The sequence below is a fragment of the Pongo pygmaeus genome, chromosome 1 (genome assembly GCF_028885625.2).
Source record: "Pongo pygmaeus isolate AG05252 chromosome 1, NHGRI_mPonPyg2-v2.0_pri, whole genome shotgun sequence".
Taxonomy (NCBI): domain Eukaryota; kingdom Metazoa; phylum Chordata; class Mammalia; order Primates; family Hominidae; genus Pongo; species Pongo pygmaeus.
Window position 1 is genome coordinate 212,512,218 of NC_072373.2, and position 26,307 is coordinate 212,538,524.

Below are 26,307 nucleotides of genomic sequence, written 5' to 3' on the forward strand. Positions count from 1 at the left end.
AGAAACAGTCCCATTTTGCCAAACACACACACACACGCACACATGCATGCACCGTATCAGTGGAGACAAGGCCTGCAGAAGTGAGCAGTGGCTCAGCAAGCTGGTACATTTTAATGGACGCCTCACAATCAATCAAAGCCCTCAGTATGTGTCCCTTCTGCCAATTGCCAACAACATAAGAAGAGGTGTTTTTTGGCAGTGGTAAAGGCAAGGTGAGAATAAGGAAGGAAGTAACTGTCCACCCACCTGCAAGTTTAGGAGGGAGGGCCAGGGCTTCTTCCTCATTCCCACAACTGCATCATTTAACAGTTACACTGGCTCAGGAAATGCCAATAGCTTGGTGTGGTGTGGCCCACAATCCTGGTTTGGGAAGAGCCATCTATAGTCACCATGACTACCTGCTGGCTTCTAGGAAGGTCTTTCATTTTGCAGGTAACCTTTCCCATGCATTCTTCAGCCCCCACTGCTAGGGCCTGCATGAATAGCGTGGATGACAAAGACGGTGGGGCATGGACTCTAGAGCCTAGAATCCTGACTCACTGCATGACCTGGAGTAAGTCACTCTACCACTCTGTGTCTCCATCTCCTCACCTTACAATTTGGGGTAATGAGAGTACTTTTCTTATGGGTTGTTGAGAGGATTAAATGAGATAATACACAGAAGGCAATTACGACGGTGCCTGCCCTGTAGTTAGCACATGTGTGTTTGCTTTGTCATCATGCCATGCATTGGCATTGGTGTTCATGCTTTCTTCCAATCACTCAGCTCTCCTCTGCTGTCTTTTGAGAGGCCTGGGTATGAATGTGGATTCATGCCCATAGACTGAGTGGGGGAAAAGAAAAGGACCAGGAGTTCCCAGGAATGTGGAGCCATTGGGGGCATCAGAGAGAAGGTGCATAGATGCTGCTCTTGACAAACACTCTAGACCAAGCCTCAAGAACCCACATTTTCAAATGATTCCTGGAAGTGCAAGGCTTTGTCCTGGATGTCAGGTGTGGCTCCCATGGAGAGGAGTGTGGCTTAGTAGCCAGGAGCACAGGTAGTGGCATCTGACAGACTTGGGGTCAAACCTCAGCTCTGCCACTTGAAAACACCGTGACCTTGGGTAGGTTGCTTAACCTCTCTGTGCAATGTATCCTAATCTGTACAATTCAGTATTGTGATGCCTGCCTCACAGGATTGTGGTGAGGAGTGAGGTGATAGTATGGGAAAAGATGAAATGTTCTTTTTCTAGCCACAGACCTGGAGTAGAGGAACAACCACTGGTCCTGGAAAAATTAGCATGAACAAAATTAACCACCGTTTACTGAGAAGGCTTTGGTTCTAAGCACTTGATCCATGCTATCTCTAGCCCTGCCCAAAGCCTAGAGGGGCAGGCACTGGTCAATGAGAAACCTGGGGCACAGTCAGATTATGTGACTCACCCAAGGTCACACAAACAGGGAATGTTAGAGAGAGATGTCGATCAATTCTGCAAAATAAAACAAAGGGTGGCCTTGAGGTTACCTCCATGAACCACTCTGTCTGCTTGCAGCCCCAGCATTGAGAACATGGCTAGGCATGGATTGGTGTTCAATGTTGATTTGTTGACTAATAATAGATAACACACAGCACTTAGTATGTACCAGGCACTGTTCCAAGCACTTTACACATATTAGCTCATTATGCCCCTTGCAACCGTGTGCTGCCTATGAGGTAGTGTGACTATATTATGTACTATTATTCTCATCCTCCTTTTACAGTTGAGGAAACTGAGGCACAGAGAGGTCTAATAAGATGCCCAAAGTTGCACAGAAAGAATGGAGATCTCACTATCAATCCAAGAGGCAAAATCAAATCAGGGTCTTATCTGGGAGGAATTGGCATCCCAGAGACAGACTGCAGCTGGGACCTAGGGACAGGGGTTGCATTAGGGACCTGCTATGAAATAGAGGGGCAGGGGCTGGCACACAAGACAGTAAGAGAATTGTTCACACCAGAGTTCAAGGTTGGAGAGAGGACGGTACAAAGCAGAGTCTATGCAGAGCCCTGAGCAGGAATAGGACCCTCTGAGTCCACAAGCAAGGGTTAGGAAGGGGCAGGGCAGCTGTGGTTTCTGGAAGGCCCTGAGAACCGCTCCCTTAACAGCAGGGGAGACTTCCATTCTCCGATAATGAGCTCAGAAACTCATTCCCTCTGGCCTCGGCAGTGGTCAGATTCATGCTAGGAAGGAGGGGACAGGATGACAGCTCTGCTCTGACAGGGCCCAAGGTCTCTGGGGCACCTGACCACCACCGCTCTGCATCATCGCCTGGCAGAGCCCTGTGAATGGCATGGGCCAAGGACCTCAGTTGGCCTCTGTTATGCCTCTGCTTGGGGTTGGCTCTGGGTCTTGGTTTCCCATCAGGGGCTCTGCCTTCCAGAAAGTGAGCTTGAGAGTCAAGCGGGAATACCTGCACCGGAGAATGGCCGGGGCTTTGTGTTTCCAACCTAATGAACACCAAATGACTTTTCTGTGTCAGGCATATGCTGGAGGCTTCTACACAGCATCTCATTAAACCTTCAGCACATCTGTCCATCCATCCATCCACCCATCCATCCATCCACTCACTTCTTATCTCTCCAGCTATCCATCCACTCGCCCACCATCTACCTATCTAACCATCTAGCCATCCACACCTATCCACCACCCATCCATCCATTCACTCACTTCTCATCTTTCCAGCTATCCATTCACCCACTTATCATCCACATATCTAGCCATCTATCCATCCACACCTATCCACCATCCATCCATTCACCGTCTACCCATCCATCATCTATCCATTCTCCATCCCTCTACCCATCCACCCATCCATCCTACCATCTACCAATCCATCATCCACCTACCATCCGTCCATCCACCATCTACCCGTCCACCCATTCATCCATCCATCCATCCATCCATCCATCCATCATCCATCCACCCATCCAACAATTCTACATCGAGTGTCTAGCATGTGCCACTCAATGGCAGATGGGGTAATTACTAGGAAGATAACAGTGAGCAAGATGAGCATGATTCCTGCCCTGATGGAGCTGACTTTCTAGTGTTGCAGACAGGGATGGAACTAACCACCTAAATATGTGTTTAATTAATAGTGTGAGGAGTTCCCAGAGGCATCTCGGGTGCTGGTAGACCTGAGAACAGAAAGATCTGACCAGGCTGTACTAGAAAGTCAGGAAAAGCTGACCTAGGAAGGGACATGAAAGCAGAGATCAGGAGGAGGAGCAAAACTCTCAGCTCGCTGTTGCATTATCTGCATGCGGCCAAATGAGACCTGCCCTGGAGAGCAGAGATGGGCCGTGGAAATGCTCTCCACTGCTGAGATCCTCTCCTATCCCTGCCCCATCGCCACACTCTCCTCCCTTCACTCCAGCCACAGATCTCTGGAAGCACTGCCTAGCCCTTGTCCCTGCTCTCCCCTCTGCCTGGGATGCTGTCCTCTTATCATCCCCAACTCATGCACTGATCATGATCTCTGATGAACTTCCCAAACCCCTTTCCCTCCTGCACCTCCATCAGCCGGGCCAGGAAGATGCCTGTGGCCTCCTGGGACCCCCAGCAAGAGTCCTCATCATTGTACCTGCCGCTGCGCATGGATGTCATCTGCCCATCCAGCTCTTCCCCTCCTCCTCCCCACAACCAGGTTTTGAGCCCCTCCCACTGCTCAAGAAATAAATATGTCTCATGGCAGCTTGAAGTCCCAGCAGGCCATTGGTGCAAGTTTTCTGAGAGGTAGGGTAGCACAGTGGTGAAGACAAAGGCTTTGGCATGAGACCTCCCTGGCTGGGTCCCAGCTTCACTGCAAGTCGCTCTGTGTGGTCTCAGGCAAGTCACTTGCCTTCTCTGATCCCTGGCTCCTTCACCTGCAAAGCAGGGATCATGAGAGGGCGCTCCTTGCAGGCTTATTATGAGGTTTAAGTGAGTTCCTGTAGAGGCCGTAGCAGAGGGCCCGGCCCATGATACCAGTCAAACCCACTCAATTAATGTAGCACGATTATCATTATTAATTGGGCATGAATCATCTTTATCCATAATGGGCAACCTCCGCTAACCTCAGGAGAGTGAGTCAAATCTCTTAAGCTGGAATCATGGTAAGAAAGGGGCAGCTAGTCTGGGTTGGAGAAAGAGTCCTGAGACAGACTAGATATTTTCTTTGTTTAAAAAAAAAAACCAGTGGGCTATGCTTATGAGGAAGGCAGATGCATGAGAATAGGTTTATCAAGGTGGTTTCAGTTCCACCGTAATTTAAAATAAATAAGTCAATTTAATGTTTATAGAGTGAGTTATGCCTTATTAGGGACACGGTGAGCTGAGAAACTTGGCCACGGCGAAATTTGAGAAATTGGCCCCGGCCGTGAGAGTAATTACAGCAATGCTTCAGTGTGCAGCCTTGCCCAATGATATTTTCATTCTGTCTAATTTATTACTTTATTAGCTTTATGGTGGATATAGAAAGTTATATCACAACACGGGCCTAATTTCATCAGAGCCAAATTTTCACGTCTTCCTGAGACGGTCGTAATAAAGGAAAAGACCCCTGCTTCAAAGCTGTTTCCAAGTTTTCCAGAAAGATTCAGGGCAGAGTTCCAGGGCTCTGGGTCCCAGCACTGCAAATCTGAAAGGTGAAAGAGCGCAGTGGCCCAGAGTACAGGCCAGTTGTAAATACTGGCTCCTCTGCTTTCTAAGTATGTGGCCTCAGGCAAGCACTCGGCATGTCTAGGCTTCAGTTTTCTCATCTGTAAAATGGGAGCAATATTAATCCTTATCCAGGTGGTGATGGAGAGCCCTGTGTAACCAGAGGCAGGATTGCTCACTGCTGTCTCCCTGGAGCCCAGCACAATATCTGGCTCACAGCAGGTATTCAGAAAATGTTAGCACATTAATCATCACCAGCCCCCTATACTGCATACCTTGTGCCAGTTCTAAGAGCTTTATTAACTCATTTAAGCCCCGTGAGCCCTCTGCAAGATAGATACTATTATCATCATGTCCATTTTAGAGATGGGGAAACCAAGGCATGGAGAGATGAGTGACTTGCCTAGGATTCCACAGCCAGGAAGCGGCAGAGCTGGGATTCAGAGGCTAGGAGCCTGGCTTCAGGTGGCTCTCCCATCTCACTCTTGTCTGAAGTGTTCCTTATGTTTTAGCTTTATTATCCATAGCAGAGACCCAGCTCCATGAATGGTTCCCTGGGAGGGACCCACCTGAGATGGGGCAAGTGCAAGCTCTCTCATTTGAAGGCTGAGACCTCCCTGAGCTTCTTTCCCTCCCTCACCTTCCTCCCGGAGGTCCTCCCTGCCCCTCTGCTGGGGCCCTGTCCTCACCGGTCCTGCACGGTACCCAGCGGGTCTGCTTGGTCCAACAAATGTTCAGGGCCAGGATCAGCCCCGGACGGTGGGGGCACAGGGATAAGTAACATGGGGCTCTTGCCCTTCAGGAGCTCAGGCCACATTCCTGAGCCCCTACTGTGTGCCAGGCCCTGAAGAGGGAATTAGAGACACAGAAAGAAGGAAGAGGATGGTCCGTGTTGCAACAAGGTCACTGTCCAACAGAGGAGGCAAACTTGGACATGGTGAGTGATTGTCACAGTGATAACCACAGCTGTGGTAAGTAATGCATCCTCCTGCCTCACAAATGCCCACATTCAAATCCTTGGAACCTGTCAATGTTTCCTTAGTGGCAGAAGGGGCTTTGCAGGTGTGATTAAGGATTTTGAGATGGGGAAGATTATCCTGGACTACCCACATGGATCTAATATAATCACAAATGTCCTCATTGGAGGGAGACAGGAGGGTCAGAGTGGGAGGGGATGTGATGATGGCAGCAGAGGCCAGAGCGATTCCGTTGCTGAAAGAGGCCACAAGCCAAGGTATGTGGGTGGGCTCTAGAAGCTGCAAAAGACAAGGAAGCAGACTGTCCCTGGAGCCTCCAGAAGGAGCACAGCCCGATCAACACTTGGAGTTTAGCCCAGTGAGACTCATTTCGAATTTATGACATCCAGAAATGTAAGATACTAAATTTGTGTTATTTTAAGCCACTAAGTTGGTGGCGATTTGCTACAAAAGCAATAAAAAGCGAACACAACAGTTAACATTGACTGAGTTCCTACTGGGCTAAAACCTAACTGAGCACGACCTATCTCAGTGAATCTCCTGACAATTACCCCTGCTCCAGCAAGTAGATGCTATTTTTGTTTTCATTTTGCGGATTCATTTAATTCATTCATTCAACAGATATGTATTGACTGCCTCAGGCAACCTTCCAGGTGCTAAAGATGGAGCTGCGATCAGGAGACAAGAGGAAACTTGATTTCTAGTGCAAGAGGGAGACAAGAGATGAGCAAACAAGTGAGGATGCCGTGCCCACCCCTAGGCAGAGATACACGCTACGTAGAAGCAGAAGGAAGGTGAACCTGGTGATGGGGTGACATTTGGGAGCAGATGGTCAGGGAAGGCCTCTCTGGGAGATGACACCTGAGCAGAGACCCAGAGGGACCAGAGGAGGGAGCTGATACTGTTTGGCTGTGTCCCCACACAGATTTCATCTTGAATTGTAGTTCCCATAATTCCCATGTGTTGTGGGAGGGGCCTGGTGGGAAATAATTGAATCACGGGGGCTATTCCCCCCACACTGTTCTCATAGTAGAGAATAAGTCTCACATGATCCGATGGTGTTATAAAGGGAAACCCTTTTCACTTGGCTCTCATTCTCTCTTGTCTGCTGCCATGTAAGACGTGCCTTTCACCTTCCACCATGATTGTGAGGCCTCCCCAGCCATGTGGAATTGTGAGTCCATTAAATCTCTTTTTCTTTATAAATTACCCAGTCTCGGGGATGTCTTTATTAGCAGTGTGAGAACAGACTAATACAGGAGCCATGTGGACACAGGGCTTCCTCCTGGAACAATCCAGGTAAAGAAATGGATGGCAGAGAGGTGAAGACACTTGTTCACATGGGTTCAAAGACCAGCTCCACCACTCCAGAGCCTGTAGGGTTCACTGTCACAGAATGACAGTGGAGTCTGTCCAGAATGACCAAAGTGCAGAGACGAAGCAGAGGGAGGGCCCACTGAACTTGGCCAGGGCAGATGTGCTGGGGGAGGCTCCTGGGGACAGTGATTAGTCTTATGGATGGGGAGGGGTTTGCCAGGCAGAGGTGGCGGGTGCTGCTTCTGCAAAGTCTGGATGGGGAGAGTCATGGTGGACACTTTCAGAAACAGGCAGTCATCCTTGCAGCTGGGTCAAGAGGGGGGACACACAGGATGTGGGGCACCTGGAGCTCTCATATCCTGCTGGCAGGGATTTGACTGTGTACATGTGCTTTGAAACTGTTAGGCGGTGTTGTGGGGTGAATTGCGCTCACCCCTCCCGAAAGATCTGTTGAATCCTAACCCCTGAGACCTGTGGATGTAACCTGATTTGGAAGTAGGGTCTTTGCAGATGTAATCAAGTTAAGATAAAGTCAGGCTGGAGTTGGGTGGGCCCTAATCCAGTGACTATGTCTTTCTAAGAAGGAAATCTGGACAGAGAGACAGACACACAGTGAGAGAACGCCGTGTGATGATGGAGGTGGAGTTTGGGGTGATGCATCTACAAGCCAACGAATGCCAAGGACTGCTGGCAACCACCAGAAGTGAGGAGAGGCAAGGCATGACTTTTCCTTGGAGCTTTCAGAGGAAGTGTGGCCCTGCCAACACCTTGATTTCAGACTTCTAGCCTTGAGAACTGTGAGAGAATACAGTTCTGTTGTTTTAAGCCTCCCAGTTTGTGGCATTTTGTTACAGCAGCCTTGGCAAACAAGCACAGGCAGCATCTCTGAAAGCTGAACATTTGCCTTCCCTGCACCCCACACATCCTCTCCAAGGGATACCTGCAAGAAAAGTGAATGCTTACATTCAAAGCAGCTTTACTTGTCATGGCTCAAAAACTGGAAGCAACAGCTCCAATGCCCCTCCACAGAAGAATAGGTAAATAAACTAATAAGGTCCATGCAGTGGAGTACTACATAGCAATGAAAAAGAACAAGCCACTGCTCCGAGCAACCACATAGAGAAATCTCCCTGACATTCTAATAGTCTAAGTTAGACTCAAGGAAAAACTAGTCTAAGTTCATACAAAAGTCAGGATAGCACCTCCCTCTTGGAAGGAAACCTCATGAGGTGCTGAGAATGTTTATCTTGACCTGGGCAGCTGTGTGTGCGTGGATACCAACTCCTTTATAAAGCCCTTAACTGTGTGTATGTTGTACTTTAACATAGAAGGAAAATAAATTGGTAGGGATTCCACAGTAGAGAGCCTGGAAGGCCTCACCAAGGCATCTGTTGGTTCTGTCAGCCTTCATGAGGCTGGGGGTGGCGGGGTGTTGAGCAAAGGAGGAGGCACATGCGGCCGCAAGCAGGACTGGGGATCTTTAGTGGTGTGTAAAGGGAGCTTATGACAAGTCCAGAGCCCCCTTGGCCCATCAGCAGCTAGAGCAGCTGGCAGGGCCTCCACGCACGCCCCAGGGCCTCATCGGCTGGCATCACAGCCTGGGTAGGTGGGGGAGAAACAGAGCAGGAGAGCTAATGGTGTGGAGACTCTCAGTCCAGACTGTCTCTCCCTCCCCTGCTAGCCTCTCCTAATCAGCTCACTCTGCCGGTCCTGCTCCATTTCCAGCAGCTCCAGCCCTCCCAGGGCACCCTGGTATTTCCTTTATCAGACTGCAGCACCTCCCTGCTGACTGCTGCCTCCCGCACTGGCAGAGGGCAGAGGCAAAAGGAGGCTGGCCCTCAGCAGCGGCTAGAGGCAGTGGAGAGAAGGGCCACCCAGGGTGTGGAGGACTGGGCTCCCTGTCATGGAAAGTGCGGTGCAGGGGCTCAGAGAGGCCCACATTGTCAAAGGGGCAGATGTGGGGTTCCCCTGAAATGAACTTCCACACCAATGGGGAAAGGAGGGGGTGTGGTCTAGTGGAGAAGGGCCAGTACCCTAACCTGACTGCCTGGGTTCAAATCCTGGCTCTGCCCCTTGCCAGGTGCCTAACCTGGGGGAGGGCATTGAAGCTTTTGGTGCCTCAGGTTTCCCATCTGTGAAATGGGGCTAACAGTGGCATCCCCTCCATGGCTGAGTTCTCACATGTAAGTGCACTTGGCTTGGCACACAGTAAGCCCTAGACCCCAGTGTGTGTTATTATTAGCAAACGGTGGCATCATTACCCCTAGGGTGGCTACAGAGATGAAATATGCCTTTATATTTCATTTCATTCCCCAAAGGGCAGTGACAGTAACATTTCCACTTGGAAGCCCTTTGAGGGCATCAGGCCCACAGACAAACTCCCTACAGCTACCTCTTCCTGTTTCTCAGTGGTTCTGCTCGGGGGAAGCTGGGGGCGGGGAATATGGGGGTATGCAGTGAGGGGGCTCTCACCCAGCTGGTGGAGCTCTGAGGCAGAGCTGCATCCCCTCCTTGGAGGCAGCAATATGAATATGGGGACCTGGTGCCACCAGGTGCCAAGGGGCTCCCACTTCCCAGCAGCTCCAGGCTGCACCTGTGAGTGCCCTGGCCTGGGCTTGCCAGGCCCTGCTGCCCTGATCTAGCCTGATGCCCGCCTTGAAATCCAGGGTCTCTTCTGCAGGCTGCATAGGTCCTGGGCATGGAATCAGGCTCTGCTGGGCCCACAGGTCTCACAGGTCATCAAGGCCATCCCCCTGCCTTCCCACCACACTCAGGTCAAGCCAGAAAAGGGGCTCCTGCTGCATGCTGAGTCTCCTGGGGGAGGTCGGAAGTGGAGGAAGCCCGGGGCATGGAACACACATATCCTTGGCTCCCACAGCCCATTCTGGGGCTTGCACACTGTACTATAACTGCCTCCTTACATGTCTGTCTGGGCCTCAGATTTTTAATCTATAAAAATGGGACATGGGGCACGAGCTGCCTCAAGGGGTGTTGTGGAGCTCAAAGAGAGAATCCATGTAAAATATTTAAACTGTACAGGTGCTCTGCAAACAGAAACTCTTTGTGTGTGTGTATGTGTGTGTGTGTGTGTGTGTGTGTGTGTGTGTGTGTGGAGGGGCTCTGGCTTTTTCTATGACCCAATCATCCCACTGCACTTGGCCTCTGGTGCATCAGAGGTGCTCACCACGTGTTTGCTGAATGAAGAAATGAACAGAATGTCCAGTGATGTCTCCAGGCCAGAAGGTGGATACGGCAGGGGCTGCACTTAGGAAGGCTGGCCAGGGAGAGGAGCCAGGAAGGGGTCCCCAAGAAGCAGAGGGAGAGGCCAGATCCCTCGTTAATTCTTCTGTTCCCTCCTCACCTGTTTGTGCTGAGCTCCGTGGGAACTGCGGTGAGCGTCTGGCGGTGAGGAGGGAGATGTGGACATGGCCCCTCCCTCCAGGAGCCACAGACTAGTAGGAGGGAGGGGACATTCGCCAAACCATGGAAGAGACAGGCTCATGAGGTCACCCAAGGGAGCATGGTGTCCCTTTAGGGGCCATTGGGAGGGTCATCTATGATGCGACGACCTTTTCTCCTTAAGATCACGATTGCATTCTGTGATGTGACATTTGTTCCATCCAGGAGAATAAGCCTGTAAGTTCTGAAGCACAGCACGAGCAAGGGCCTGGGGTCGAGCCCTCCTTTACTTCATGCATTGTGCACGAGATGCTGGCTTAGGCACCCTGAAGATGAGAACCGCTACAGCCCTCACTGCAGCTTGGGGGTCAGAGTCGTGATTCCTTTTACCAATGAAGAAGCTGAAGCTCTGAGTCCTGCCCAGTGTCACCACTGATAGCTCCTGGCAGAGGCCGACCACAGCTGCCTGTCTGCCCACACATGGCCAAGGGTGATGGGGATTGTGCATCCCCTTTTTCCAAGCCTGCTGGAGCACTCACAGGGCAGTGGTGGACAGCCTGTGCCCCACTGCTGAGTTTTTACCCAGCAGGTGGGTTTGAATCCCGGCTCAGCTGCTTGCCTGCTGTGTGACCTTGGGCAAGTCACTTAACCTCTCTGAGCTCCATCTTTTCATCAACAAATAGAGATCATAACAGGACCTGCTTCATTGTAACATTGTGAGGATAGATGAGTCGATGCATGTAAAGTTCTTAGAGCAGGGCAGGGCACATGCTAAGAACTTGATAAACATTACTGTGAGCACTGTTATTATTAGTCCTCAGATCTCAAGGCTCTTGCTATATCATCACTCTCATGGGGGAAGCAGAGGTCCAGGGAAGTTAAATTAAAGTGTTTGAAAGCCCCTGGCAGGGTTGGGGAGGAGGAGGGAGAGTTATGACTGGACTTAGTCCCATGGTCCCCACAAAATACTCAACATGCCCAGGAACATTAACCAAGCAGGGGGAAAAAAACAAGACATGGCCAAACAAATGCCCTGTCAAGGAAGGAAATAGGTAATCAATTAACTGAGCCTCCCCAAACCTCTCCAAATAATAATTAGGCATGTCAGCCCAGCTCACAAGGAAATTGCTGTTGAGAGGGCAGGCCACTCCCCTGAGAATCCAAATGCGAATACGCAGAACCAATCAGCTGACTGGGTTCCTGGCAGGTTGCAGGTTCCCAGCCCCAGTCCTGGCTGTGCCTGGAGCCCGGTCACCCTGGGGCCTGGTCTATTGCCTGTTCCTCTCAATCGTGCACCAAGGAAGGGGCCGATAAGTGAAGCTGAGGGGGCTTCCCATCATCCAGCACAAACACATTTGTGCATTGGACAAAAAGGAAACTGAGGCTCAGACACATTGTGTGACTGGCCAACTCACCCTATGGCTCTGTCACAGGATCAGGACTAGAACCCAGGCCTCTCTGCTCAATGCCAGCTGATGGCCCAACAGCCAGGCCCTCTGACCAGGAATTCACTTATTCGTGTATGAAATCTGCATTGGCCCCTGACTAGGGATGGGCTGCCTGGTGCCATTCTGAAAGCTAGGGGGACAGAGGAGGGGCAGGGGGACCAAGTCTTTATCCTCAGGGTGCTTGATATGAGAGGGAAAAAGGAAAATGTATATTCAGATAAATAAATGAGTCTTACTGGGTAGTAATCAATGCTTTAAAATGCTTTAAAAAACAAGCAAACAAATTGGATCAATGGGTTAAGAATGATGGGACACCGGGGTGGGAAATTCTGGGTGGAGGTGAGGCAGTCAGGGAAAGCATCTCTGCAGAGGGGACATTTGATCTGACACTAGGGTAGAAGAAGAGTGTGTCCAGCAGAGGAAAAGCATGAGTAATTTTCCTGAGGTAAGAACAAGCTTGGCGAGAAGGCCAAGGTGTCCGGAAGCTGATGTTTAGGAAGCTGGAGAGGGAGAGGGTAGGAGATGAGGCTGGCCAGGTGGATGGGGCTGAGCATACGGGGTCTCCTAGGCCTGATGGGAGACTGGGTCCTATCCCAAGTGAGTGGGAAGCCCATGGAGGGCTTCAAGCAGCAGGTGACCTGATTTCACTTTAGAAAGCTCACTCTGGCTGCTGGGTGGGTGTAGAAGAAACTCAGGTGGCAAGAAGCCATGATGCACAGAGAAAGGACCTGAGTTGTGAGCTGGAAAGAAAACGATAGCTCTTAGCTGGACATGAGGAAGGCTGGCCCCTGGCTTAGCTCCATCGCTACTGGGATATGTGACCTCAAGCAAGTCACTCAATGTCTTCGATCATCTCCTTCCTTTTTGTAAAATGAGGAAGGCTTCCCTGACCTGCAGCTTTGTGCAGTGTTGCTTCATTATCTCAGTTGAAGTCTGTTATTTGCAAATAGAGGCGACGGTACATACTTTGTACAAATGGCCCAATGGTCCACCAACTTTTATTTCTGTCATTTCTATCAATGGCAAGTTTTAGATGACTTCTTTTCCGTGACTAAGATTTAGGTCTGCAACAACTTGATGATTCATCTGGAAGTTCATCCATCCATCCATCCATCCATCCATCCATCTTCCATCCATCCATCCATAATCCATACGTCCATCCATCCATCATCCATCCATCCATCCATCATCCATGCATGCATCCATCCATCCATCCATAATCCATCCATCTATCCATCCATCATCCATCCATTATCCATCCATCCATCCATGCATCCATCCGTCCATGCATCTATCCATCTATCCATGCATCCATCCATCCATCCATCATCCATCCATCCATTATCTATCCATGCATACATCCATCTATCCATTCATCCATCCACCCATCCACCATCCATGCATCCATCCATCCATTCATCCATCATCCATCCATCCATCCATCCCCTTCCCTATCTCTTATTGAGTGCTTGCTGTGACCTCAGGCAAGTCTCTTAACCACTCATCTTCTGCCCTCTCTCAGCCTTACTTTCCCAGGCCCTTCAGGCTCACCAGACCTTCCCAATCATCCTCAATTCCACCTAACCCTCACTCCCTGAAACACAATTATCTTCCAAGGCAAAGATTCTCCCAGAACTGGGAATTTTATTAGATTGCAATAATATATTAAAGTGGGTTTGAAGCACCTGGAGCAAATTCTAATGTGAAGAAATACCACAGCAACAAATACTTTATTCTGAACTGTTTACTAAATTGGGTCTTTCCTGGACATTTTTAGCCTTCAATTTTTTAAAATACCAGCAATAAAGCACTTGCATAATTAGTAATAAAGCTGACAGCCTGGTTACTGATTTTTTACTTAGAAGGAAAAGGATAGTGTGTGTGTGTGTGTGTGTGTGTGTGTGTGTGTGTGTGTGTGTGTGTGTAGATAATTTCCAACAGCTCTGGTTTCCTGACTGCAGACATAGAAATGATTTGCCATATCAGCAATTCTGCCCAGCAGGCTGCAGGTCAGGGGGAAGCTGCATTGAGCACTGTGGAATGGAAACAGTTCTCCTTTAGGAGTCAGAAGTTGACTTTTGATTCTGCGGCTGGCTTGCTGTGTGACCTTACGGAAGTCATCCACAGTCTCTGGGCCTTGGTTTCTCAGGTGGAGAATGAGAGGGTTGGCCTGGGTGATGTCTGAAGACTGCCAGCAGATCTGTCCCGAGTCTGGAGGGGATGGTGGCTTTAAGTGGCATCCGTGTGTTGGTGGCTCCCATATTTGTATCTGTGGTCACAACTTCTCCCCCGCCCTGTGTTTCCACCAACCTACTTGCTGGCTGTGCTCAGGCGTCTAACAGACATGTCTAATCTGATTCAAACAGAACTCGTGAGTTCTGTCCTACACCCTCAGCCCAAGCAAGTCTTCATCAGTCACCTCTTCTCAGGAAGGAGCCCCTCTCCTCCCAAATGCAATGGCTATGGTCCTAGGGGCCACCTTTAACCTCTCTCTCACTTTCTGGTGTCCCCCTTCCAGCCCATCAGCCAGTGCTGCCAGGTCTGCTTCTTAATTCATCCCCATTTCTTCTCTCCACCTGCGCCTGTCCAGCCCCATCACAACCCACCCCAATCTCCCTGCTTCATCATTTGGCAGTGTAAAACTCAAACCGAGGTCAATTTCAATGACTCCTCATCACTCTAAGAATACAATTCAAGTTCTCTCTAATGACCAAGGATGTTCTATAACAGTGGTCCTCAAACTCACCTGCAGATTGGATGATTTAATACATGGATGCCTGTGTCCCTCACCCTTGCTGAGGTTCTGATTTCAAGGGCTAGGGGTTTGGCTTGGGCACTGGGAGGTTTCTGGTTCCCCTGGGTGGGCCATAGAGCAGCAGCATCAGCCTCATCTAGGAGGACATTAGAAATGCAGACTCTGGGGCCCCGTCCCAGCCCCACTGAGAATCTGCATTTTAATAGTCAAGTTCCAGAAGCCGGCTCCATAAGGCCTGGCCTCATCTTCTGCATTCTTTGCAGGGCTCACCAACTCCGTCAGCCCCTCTGGACATTTTTCTGTTCTTTGTTGACATATTGAGCTTGCTCCTGTCTCAGGTCCTTTCTTTCCCTCTGCCAGAATGCTCATTCCTGGACTTTGAGTGGCTGCATCATCTCACTTACCATCTAAGAGGTAGAGAAAGAGCCCCCCCCCACATATCTGACCTCTTCCTGGCAGAGCCCCACCGCCTCCCCACCTCTCTCTGTGTTGCTAGCATAGCCCTGGGAATGTCAACTCCATGGGGACAGGGAACTTACCTGTCCTGCTCATCTCCGTCTCCCGATGTCTACAGTTAATAAACAAACACTTCTAAAAGGACAAATGAATAATTAAGGCAAGCCCTTACTTGAGGTGCTTGAAACATGTCAAAGTGCATTCAACATCAGAACTAACTTCCCATTACTCCGCCAAGGGTGCTTCCTGGCACTGGGCTACAATTCCTGATGGTTGATTCTGGGTGAAGATGCTGTCTCTGGAAGGCCCCTGATCAAGGCAAGCCACTACCCAGAGGTGGGAACAGGTGACCCCAGTGCCCCCACCCTGAGCCATAGGGCTCAGCCTCCTCAGCTGGGGAGGCTGCCGGGGGGAGGAAAATTCTGCCTTAACGGGGAGCTCTCAGCTCTTGTGCAAGTCGCTTCTCTTCTCTGGGCTGCACCTGAGCCCCCTAAATAGAGTCTGAGATCTGCACTGCACGGGATGGTTGCTAGGGTTTGATCAAACAACGGGTGGAGAAGAGTTTTGCTGAAATCATGATTCCATATTTGGATAACCTGTCAGCTCATTAATTTAACAAGCCTTTCCTGAGACCCTGTGCTGGGCACTGAGAACCTAGAAATGAATAAGGGAGGGTCCCTAGCCTTGAGAAACAAGACCCATCCTTGGTGATTGGCGGCCCCAGGCAAGACCCCCCCCACCAAACCCGACCCCCGGCCCCCAAGTTGCTATACTCTAGTGCATCACCAGAGGGCGGCAGACAGCTTTGCAAGTGCTTCTCTCCCTGGGGAGCTAGGCTGGTGACAGAAGGGTGTGTTCTCAGAGTTCCAGTGGCCTCCTTGTGGGTCCAAGGTCACATAGAGAGTGGGGGAAGGTAGGCAGAGAACTCAGTGGCAGCTGTGGATGCAGCAGGGATCATCTCACTTCCCTGCCTCAAATCTCTTCACTAACCCAAGACCAACCAAGGAGAAATACCCCTGACCCTCCTTCTAAATTGGAAGCGGGAGCCTCCTTGAAGCTCCAGGGGCCTTTGGGGCATCAAGATCTGGAGTCTGTGCTGCAGGGGAGATTTGAGGACCACAGAGGGACTCCTAGCCCAGAGATGCAAGAATGCATGGCATGGAAAGAGAGGGAATGAAAGCACTGCACATGCCTGTGTACACAGGATGGCAGGAAAAGGGCACCACTATAGGAAGTGCCTATTGGAAAGGGGGGAGAGAAAGAAAAGAAGAATATCATTCTAAAAAGGAAAATCAAAGACTGAAAGTCAAGGAACAAGAGGAGAAGAGTGTCCACCTTCAGTGACAGGAGGTGGAGTGAGTTAGGGAGGTGGTGCCGGTCCTCTGTGGAGCTTGCACCTCTGCATGAAGTAGGAGCCATGGAGAGGAATCAGCCCTGCCCTGCCTGGGCTGCTCATGGCCTTGGTGGAGACAGTAGATGTGCAAGTGGACAGGTGGGAGCCAGCAGGAGAAGGCTAAAGTGGAATGCATGGGGCGCTCCCTCGGCACAGCAGGCAGGATCGATTCTGCCGCTGGGGAGGGGGTCGGGGAGGGCTGCTGTGTCAAGCCGAGCATCCGAGCATTGGAGCTGGTCCTGGAGCACTACTGGGATTTGAAAAGGCAGAGAAGGCCAGGCAGCCCCTGGAGAAGGAGAGAAGAAGTGGGAACCTGAGAGGTCAACGCCGGTATGGGGGAGGCAGGGAGAAGGTGGCAGGGGCAGGGGAAGATGGGGAGCAGGGGAGTGTGCCCAGCTCAATGGGGACTGAGGTGGAGCATCTGAAGCACATTAGGTTAAACAGATTTCTCCTCTAGTCAATGGAATTGATGCTACCAGCCAAGAGAGCAGAGAAAATGCAGGGCACTGGTTTCCCAGGTCCCTCTCCCAGAGCCAAGAGTGGGCATCACTTGCTCTCCCTGGCTGTGGCATCCAGGGGCCTGGGACTGCCAAGCTGTGGCTCTTTTTAAGGTGATGACGGATACTGGCAACTTTCTACTTGGAGGGACCAAGCATCCCGGGTAGATCCTCTGTGTACACACGCACATGTGTGTAGGGGTGGAGAGACAAGGTCAAGTGTCAGTCTCCCCTACTAAGTGACCTGGTGCAGGGTTGGCATCAATTACTGTTTGTTGGGGCTGGGCACAGTGGCTCACGCCTGTAATCCCAACACTTTGGAGGCCAAGGCGGGTGCATCACTTGAGGTCAGGAGTTTGAGATCAGCTTGACCAACATGGTGAAACCCTGTCTCAGCTAAAAATACAAAAAACTGGCCAGGTGTGGTGGTGGGTGCCTGTAATCCCAGCTACTCGGGAGGCTGAGGCAGGAGAATCTCTTAAGCCTGGGAGGCAGAGGTTGCAGCGAGCTGAGATCGTGCCAGTGCAGTCCAGCCTGGGCAACAGAGCAAGACTCTGTCTCCAAAACAAACAAAAAAACAAACAAACAAAACAATTACCGTTTGTTGGATGACCTGCTCACCATGCTCCATGGCCCAGGGGCCCCACAAGTGGACCTGGCTCCAGTGGCCCATGGAGTGCCAGAGCTTGGGCGTTAACCCAGGCTTCCCCCCTGCACGAGCTGCGTGACCTTGGACAAGTGACCATACCTCTCTGTTCTTCCATGTCAGCATGTGAATAGCAGGATTCAATGAGTCTGAGATCTGTGCTCCACAGGTTAAACCAGATGATGGGTTGGGAAAGGGTTTTTCTGACTGTTTGAAATGATAATTCCACATTGGAATACAACCCATCAGCCTATTGATTCGACAAATCTTTACGGAGGCCCTGAGCATCTATCGCAGGAGCTGGGCTGAGCATGGAGGACCCAGAGATGAAGAAGGGAGGGCCCTAGTCAGAGAGATGAGAACCAGGGAGGAAGGCTGAGAGCAGATTCCTGCAGTCTGGGCGGAGCGTTGCTCTGGGGCCTGACAAAGGGGGGGGGGTCCCCTTTCCTAATTAGAGCTCTGGGAGTAGGAGGCCTGGGATTGGGTCCAGTGGAACTTCTAGCTGGAAAGCATGGGCAGACTCTATCTCTGGGGAGAGTGCCATGGCCAGGGAGCTACAGAAAGAGCATCTTGCTCCTGGCCTTCCCTTTGGCCTGCAGGCAAGGCCTCACTTCCTGAGGAGTTTAGCCCAGGGCCTGGCCAATGAGTGCACCACACATGCCAGCTATTATTGCTTTGCTAATGACTGGCAGCCCAGGCATGCAGGCAGCTCAAGCTCCGGGGCTGGCTGGTGCCTGTGAGTTCACTCTGGCCTCAGGGAATGGACTCTTAGGTCACTGGCTGGCCTGGCTATTTCATCATCTTCAATTAAAAGTGGTCTGGCTTTAGGGGCCTCAGAATAACCGCCTGTTGGCAGATGGGGACCACCAACAATTAGAATTATCTATGCCTTGGTGCCTACCATTGAATTATTTGACCCCAGTGTGCACATCGGATCAGGTGGATGGGATTGTGTGAAGCGGGCTTTCCAAATCTCACTGCCCATATCTTAACACGGAAGACTTTTTAGCAAATGAATTCCAGGTTCCCCAGGTCTTGCTCTGGGCTGGAATCAAATTCTGTCATGGTGGAGCCCAGGAACTGATATTTTAAAGCAACTTCCAAGGTGATCCTGATGCAGGTGGTCAGTGAGCTGGCCTGTGGTGTAGACACCACCAGTGGGTGGCTTGTTGCTCAGTTGATATGTAATTTTATATTTATTTATTATTTTAGAGAAGAAGTCTCACTATTTTGCCCAGTCTGGTTTTGAACTCCTGAGCTCAAGTGATCCTCCCACCTCAGCCTCCCAAGGTGCTGAGATTACAGGCATGAGCCACTGGCCAGTTCATGGGCAATTTAAGGCTGCTGAAGGCTGCTGAGCATTCCCCTAGTGGCTGGGAGGAGACCTGCAATCCTGTCTTCTAAAATCATCTCTGGTTTTGAGACGGGGACCAGGTTCCCACTTTGGGTTGAAAGCCAGGGGCTTTCAATTCTAATACTAAGAGGCATAATCTGTTAAAAACAATAAAATAAACAATGCCACTCTCTCTCATTCACACTCCTGGATGAATTCTGGGTGGGAGAGAGAGGAATGGGTTTCCAGCAGGTCAGGAATTGAGCATATTCTTGGAGAGTTAGATTCATAAGGGCAGGGCCTGTGTTTGTTGTTGCTGAGTGCCTGGCACAAACCCAGCATGCAGTAGGTAGGCAACATGTGTTTGCTGGGTGGTCAAAAGAATCAATAAATGAATGACCACTTCATGTGGCAAGCAGCACCTGTTAGGTATATTTTAGAGAAAAAAGACGTATGCTTCATGAAAATATACAGAGGGAGAAGGGAGCTGGAGAATTCAGACTTTGAAATCAATGAGGGTCAGATGGCACTTTTCTTTGTATCAACCGTAAAAAAAGAGTTTGGTCTCCACATGAATAGATTGTAGAAGGATCATTTAACTTTTCAAAGGGAAACAAACCCCTCTGCTCTTTGAACCAAACAGTTAATGTGCCTATTTAAAAATCAATCCCTTATTTTTTTCATTTGAACAGATTCCAGAGAGCTTCTGCTTAGAAACCATTGTCCGCCTATGGAGTGGTCTTGCCACTACTTGGTCAATTTCCTCTTGCCATGTGTTTGCACACACGGGCCCTCCGACCAGAGAATCAGCTCCCAGCTCGTCTTTGTCTAAAACCCACTGACGCCTCTAGAACCACTTCAAATGCCAGCATCACCCTGATTTCCCCAGTCTCTGCATCTCTGATTCATCATTGTATTATATCTGAATCTTCTCTATGACAGCTATCACTTTATTACTTGAATTGTTAGCTATTTATCTCGTGTTTTATCTCCCCTTTCTCTTTTCATTCCACAAATATTTATTGTTGCTTTCTAAATGCCAAGTAGGTCCTGGGGTTACTGAGATGAAGAAGATGTAGCTGAGCCTTGGAGGAGCTTATAGGCCAACAGGCATGAAGGGAGGGGAACAGGCTTTAAGCTCCGAAGAGGCAGGGGCTGATTTTAGCCACCTTTGTGCACCATAGCTCTGTGCCTCAAATGCAGCAAACGCTTACTGTGCACTGTTGAGTGTATATGTGACCCAATGCACCTCAGAGTAATAAAGAAAGTAGCATTTCTTCCAGCGCCCTGCATTCTCAGCCTCTTTTTTTCATTTACTCCAGCTCTCCCGAGTCTCCCTCCTGATAAACATGCATCAAAAGGTGCAGCCCAGCATTGGCTTTCTCTACATGGCCCCCAGGCCCATCCCACCCCACCCCGCCCGGCTGTTCCCCACCACCTGTGGCTTTGGGGGATGCTTCAGGATGCTTCAGGAAATGGAAGACACCACATGTGTGTGGGAGGAGTGGTTGAAGCCTCGCTGTGATTCACCCGGACCTCCAAGGAGGTCACAGCTGCCCTCTGGGATGGCCACATTCCATGGGGAGGGGCTTCAGGACACGCTACCTCAAATACGGCACCTTGGTATATTGAATATTTTATACCTGGAAATCAGATTCCAGGCTCCTCTGTGGACGGCTTTGTCTTCCTTCCCTGGCACCTCCAACCCACCCTCTCTACCCAGGAACTAAGGTGAGCTTGACAAACCGCATATCACAGCATGCCATACCCTTCAGCAGCTTCCAGGGTGCAGAGAATGAACGTCAGCTGACCTCCCCATTCCCTGTGCTCTGGCCACAATGGCCCTCTGGCAGCTCCCAGATCACACCAAGCTCTTTCTCACTCCAGGACCTTTGCACTTGCTATGTCGTCTACCTGGAGTGCCCTCCCAAGCCCCAACCTTGTCTGGCTGGCTTCTTATGCTACAGATCTGTGCTCAGATGTCTCCAGATTCCTGGAGATACATTCCAGGTATCTCCTATGAGGAGCTATGCAATGTCCTCACTCCATTATTCTCACCCCTCTCTATCACATTGCAGCTGGCCTTCTGGATCCATGGGTTCAGAATCTGCAGACCCAACCAACCATGGACCAAAAATATTCACAGAAAAAAAATGCAACAATATAGATAATACAAATAAAAATATAGTATAACAATGATTTACCTAGCATTTACATGATAGTAAGTATTACAAGTAATCTAGAGATGCTTTAAAGGATCCAGGCGGATGTGCGTGGGTGATGTGCAAATGCTGTGCCATTTTATATGTGGGACTTGAGAATCCTAGGATTGTGGTATCTGCTTGGGGGTGTCCTGGAAGCAATCCCCCACGGATCCCAAGGGACAGTTGTACCTTATTCCCTTCACCACACTCATCACACATTGTAACTATTTTTCCTTATTATTTTAAAGGCATTTTTGTAGTGTGTCTCTCCTCACCCACTAGATCAGAAACCTCCCGAAAGCAGGTCTGATTATGTCTTGTTCACCACTTTATCTCCATCATTGTCCCTGATATATGGTAACTACTCAATTCCTTTGTGATGAATGAATGATGTGAGTGTTGGGGGAAGGAACGGGGGCCTGGATGTTCCTTTCCTAAGGTGTCTCGTTCATTCGCCACCAGCAGCAAGTGTTGCATTGAAAGGACTCCACCACCATGCTCACCACGAACTCATTCACCCCACAGATATTTACAAATCATCTACCACGTGCCCAGGGTTGGGGTGCTGTCCTAGGGGTTGGGGAGCAGATGGTGGTGAAAACATCAGACCTAGTCCCTGTCCTCTTGGGGCTTCCAGTCTAGTGGGAGGGCGGGCAGACTCTGAAGACATAGCATCAGTCAGTGAGCTTGAGCAGTCAGGGCTGACTTCCTATAGGAAGCAACATTTAAGCTGAACTTGAAAGGACAAGTAGGACCTTGTTGGCAAAGAACATTGGCCAAGGTGTTGGAGGGACCTGCAATAGCAGGTCGGGGGCAGGAGTACACTGAGCCCCTCGAATCTAGATTCCCTGTACCAGTGAATTAAGGCCAGTGAAATCTGTCCAGTGCTCCTCATTGCTTCCTGAGCAGATCGAATGGGACAAGGGCCTCAGGGTGCTTCAGGAAATGGAAGACACAGCATGTGTGGGCGGAGTGGTTGAAGCCTCACTGGGATTCACTCAGACCTCCAAGGAGGTCACAGCTGCCCTCTGGAATGGCCACATTCCATGGGGAGGGGGTTCAGGACGTGCCACCTCAAATTTGGCACCTTGGTATATTGAATATTTTAAGCAGATGGAATTTGAGAAATGGCAGGCGCAGGAAGGACTCTCTGACCTTTCCCTGAAGCAGGTCACAAGACCTTCACGTGAGAGGTTCCCTCTCTGTACCTGGAGGAAGGAAGCATCTTCACTTCCAAGGGATCTGAACAAGCCACCCTGGTGAGTGTCCCCAGTTTACTTCCCTTAGCTCAGATCCTTCTATCCTTCACATTTTCCCATGACTCCCCACCCTTCATCCAACCCAGCAAAAAACACTCAGCTGGAACCACTTCTGTGGGTCTTCATTTCCTTATAAAATCTCCTGCGTCACCTAAAACGTATACGAACTAGACTTGTATCCTTTTGTCTTGTGAATTCATCTTTTGCTACACGGGCCCCAGCCAAGAACCTAGAAGGGTGGAATGAAGAGTAGACCTTGAAACAAGGATTTAGGAGCAAAGGGTTTATGTGAGAAGGGGTCCCAGGAAGCTGATGGAATGAGCTAGAAGGGAAGGAAGCCAATACAGGTGCCTTCTCAAGGTTATTCTGGGGGGGGCACTGAGAAACTCTGGCAGCGAGTTGACAGCATTCATCCCATAGTTTCTCAATGTCCCCCCTTCTTATCCCATTTTCTAATTTTACCCATTAGGAAACACCCCCAAGGGGCCAAGGAGCATACCCAGAACTGCCCGCTCATTTTGCACATTTCATTATGCACCCACTGTGTGCCAGGCCCTGGGCTGAGAGCTGGGCATGTGAGGTAAAGGAGGAGCATGTGCTTAGTCCTCCAGAGCATGCATCTGAACTGTCCCCCTGGAGGGACGAGGGGGCTGGGTATGCACCCAATAAACAGTCATTGGTCAAGGCTGCTCCCGGGGTGGCGTCAACTCCCCGGCACTTCTCACCTTTCTCGTGTGCAGGCTGAGTGGGCTCCAGTGCCCTGAGAAAGCCCTGTGGAAGCATCAAGGATGCTGGCACTGCCAGGAAGAGCGAGGGGTAAGAGGATGTGGGCAGGGCGGGATAACTGTCAGGCACATCTGCCTCCTCCCTTTCACAGAGGGCTCCTTCTTGCCCTCAGGTCTCCACCCAAGTGCCACCTTCCTCGGAGGCCCTGCCTGACCACCCGTCTAAATGGCACCCAGCATCGCATTCCTTCCCGGTACTGCACCCCACTTGCCCCTTCATTACACGCCCACGGTTTAGAATCACTTCTTTGCAGAATGTGGAATGATGTATTCATCTACATTGTGCCGTGTCTCCCTGACTAGATTGCAAAGCCGTGCTTTTCTCATTCCCCCCTGTATCCCTGGGCACCTTCCACCAAGCCAAGGTCCTAGTAGGTGCTCAACTAAATAGGCTTGCAGGGAATACATTCTTGTCAATTCCAACCTGGGAGTTCTGGGCTCTGGGGCTAAGACCTAGAAAAGCATTTGATAGATGGGCCTATGGGACGCTCAGAGAGGCAGTGATCTGTCCAAGGTCATACAACTGGGGATACACACCTGTACCCCCTGGGGGCAGAAGTCCTGATGATCCACCCAACTTCCATCCCTCCAGGGCACCATCAGTGGGACAAAAAGCTCCAGGAGTCCTTGGGGCTCCTCTAGGCTACCCGGGAAATTGCTCTCAGCCAATTCTTGGTAATCTTCTCAGCCTCATTCTCTCCCTACTTTCCCCAGCTGAAGAGGAAATGGCTCAGACAGCTGTGGAGCTGGGACTCTCTCTTGTTGAGATGCATTAATTTGTAAATATCTTCATTTATATGTAAATGCGGAGTCCGGCGCCCCGGCGCCCCGCCGCCAGCCCTGATGGGGCTCTGCAGCCTGAAGAGGCAGTCGCCCCCCGCACGGCTGGTTGGGAGGGCCGACAATCCTCCGTGATCCCGTTAGGCTCCAGAGGGTCTGCTCCTTCCTTCCCTCTCCCTTGGTGGTCACCAAACAGGACAGCTCAGCTCCCTGGGGTGCTCTCTGCTTGGGAGACCACCCCTGTTACTGAGGCTCAGGGAGAAGGTGGGGGAGACTGGCCCCCACGTGGGGAAGAAAAGAGCACTGGCTCCTGAGATCAGGCTTAAGTCAGGGCCGCTGTGTGACCTCAGGCAAGCCTCATTCCCTCTCTGGGCTTTGGCTTCCACAACTGAAAAACAAGGGGTCTGGTCAAGTTCACGTCATTCCAGAGGGAGACTGTTGGGCCTTGCTGAACTTTGACCTCTTCTGTAGTAAGAACAGGGCTAGAGAAAATGATTAATAATAATAATACCTGTCTGCATTCATGGGGTTGTTTGTGCAGATCAAAACAGAAAGTGCATAAAAGGAGGCTTTATGAGATTTATAAAAAGGTGAGTATTTTTTGTTTTGTTTTATGGTGGGAGAAGGAGAGGTTGTTCTAGGCAATGGCAGCAAACATGAGGCCGGAAACCAGCACTTCACTTGAATGCATGCCATCAGCTCCTCACAAGCTGCAGCTAGCCTCTTAGTGCTGTCATGTTCCTTTGGAGGTCAGGAAACTCGATTGTGGGGTTACCAGCCCCAGATTTCACTAATGCCAGGAGGTGGAAGAGGCAGGATTTGAACTCAGGCTGTTAGACATAAATTTCACTGAAATTCCGCAACAATTGTACAAAGCCAGTCATGTCAAGTCTGCTCTACAGGCGAAGAACCTGAAGCAGAGACAGAGAGGTTAAGGCTCTCATCCCAGGTCACACAGCAGGCAGAGACTGAGCTGGGATTTTCATCTGGGTCTTCTGGTAGCAGGGCTTGCTCTTGAGGCTCCAGGGAGCAGGAGAGAGTGGTGCTCAAGAATGTTCTAGATGGTCCCTGGGTTTCTTTCTTAGCTAGAAATCAGAACCAAGGAGTCCTAGAGGCCATGCTGGTGGCAGTGGGTGGCTTGGTGAGGAAGGAATTCTCAGAGACACAGTGACCGGCAGGGGTGGGCTGAGTGGCATTAGGTTTCTGGGAGTCGTGGAGATTATTTGGGAGTTCACTTACTATAAAACCATCTGTGGTTTCCAAAATAGCTATTTTCTCCAAAATGAGTTTTTATCTCCTTTTTCATCTTGATTGTAACTGGCTTGTTTTAGGTGTGCTTTAATATTTTAAGGCACCATAATTTCTTTTTGGAAGCAGGTTCAGGAGAAATCATAACTAGATGGATGAAGGAGTTTGTGCGGCTGTTCACACACCTCTTCACACACCTTCACGTCCACATTCTCAGCATGGTCCTGGCACAGAGCCCAGAGAGGAGGAGAACCCAGCCAGGCCACCTGGGGAGCACACTCACCTTCCCATTTTTACAAAAGCAGGCAGAGGAGGATGCCTGGGCCAGATTCTTGGTGCAGGGTTGGACCCACCGTTTACAATCTTCTTGTCCCACTTTCTAATTTTACCCAATAGAAAACAGGCCTGAAGGGCTGAGGAGTATAGCCTGAGGTGTCCACTCATTTTGCAAATTTCATTACGTACCCACTGTGTGCCAGGCCCTGGGCTGAGAGTTGGGGATGCAAGGTGAAGGAGGAGCATGTGCCTTGTCTTCCTGGAGCTCACAGTCACAGAGACCCACAGCCCATGCTGGAGAGTAGGGCCTCCTCCTCCTCCAGGCTCAGAGTCTAAATACAACACAGTACCAGGCACTAGCTGGGACATCCACATAGCATGATGCCACAGTGCACATCATGTGGGTTTGCCAGCTGCAGCCCCCTCCAGGGTACCCGATGAAGCACGGTCCCCCTCCAGCTTTGGAGCAGACCACTACTTTCAGGCTGGGCACCTGGCAAAGCATTTGGCGGTGTGGTGTGGAACAGTGTGTGTGTGCAAAGCTGTGCACTCTTCATGAATGCAGTGAGATTCCCTCTGAGGAGGGGTGGGTACTGGGGCAGTTGCAGCCGACCAGCTTTGGGGGATCGGTTCAGCTAAGGTGAGGGGTCCCATGGGTGGAATTTCTTGAGTGGGGTTCTGAAGGCTGATGAGGAGTTTACCAGATGACCAAAGGGAGAAAGGCCCTTTGAGAAGAGGGACCAGCGTGTGTTAAGGGTCAAAGGGATAAAACAGGACTACGATCTTGTAGGGAGTTTGTGGGAAGGAGGTGGAGCCACACACAGGGAAAACAGCAGGCTCTAGAAGGAGATCAAGTCAGCTTGATTCTGCCAC

The 26,307-nt window shown here is 50.4% G+C and overlaps 1 protein-coding gene across 4 annotated transcripts in view; it reads right to left on the bottom strand.

Moving 5' to 3' along the window:
• IGSF21 (immunoglobin superfamily member 21) overlaps positions 1-26,307 on the bottom strand; it is a 274,351-nt gene that overhangs the window by 62,998 nt on the left and 185,046 nt on the right. The window lies entirely within an intron of this gene.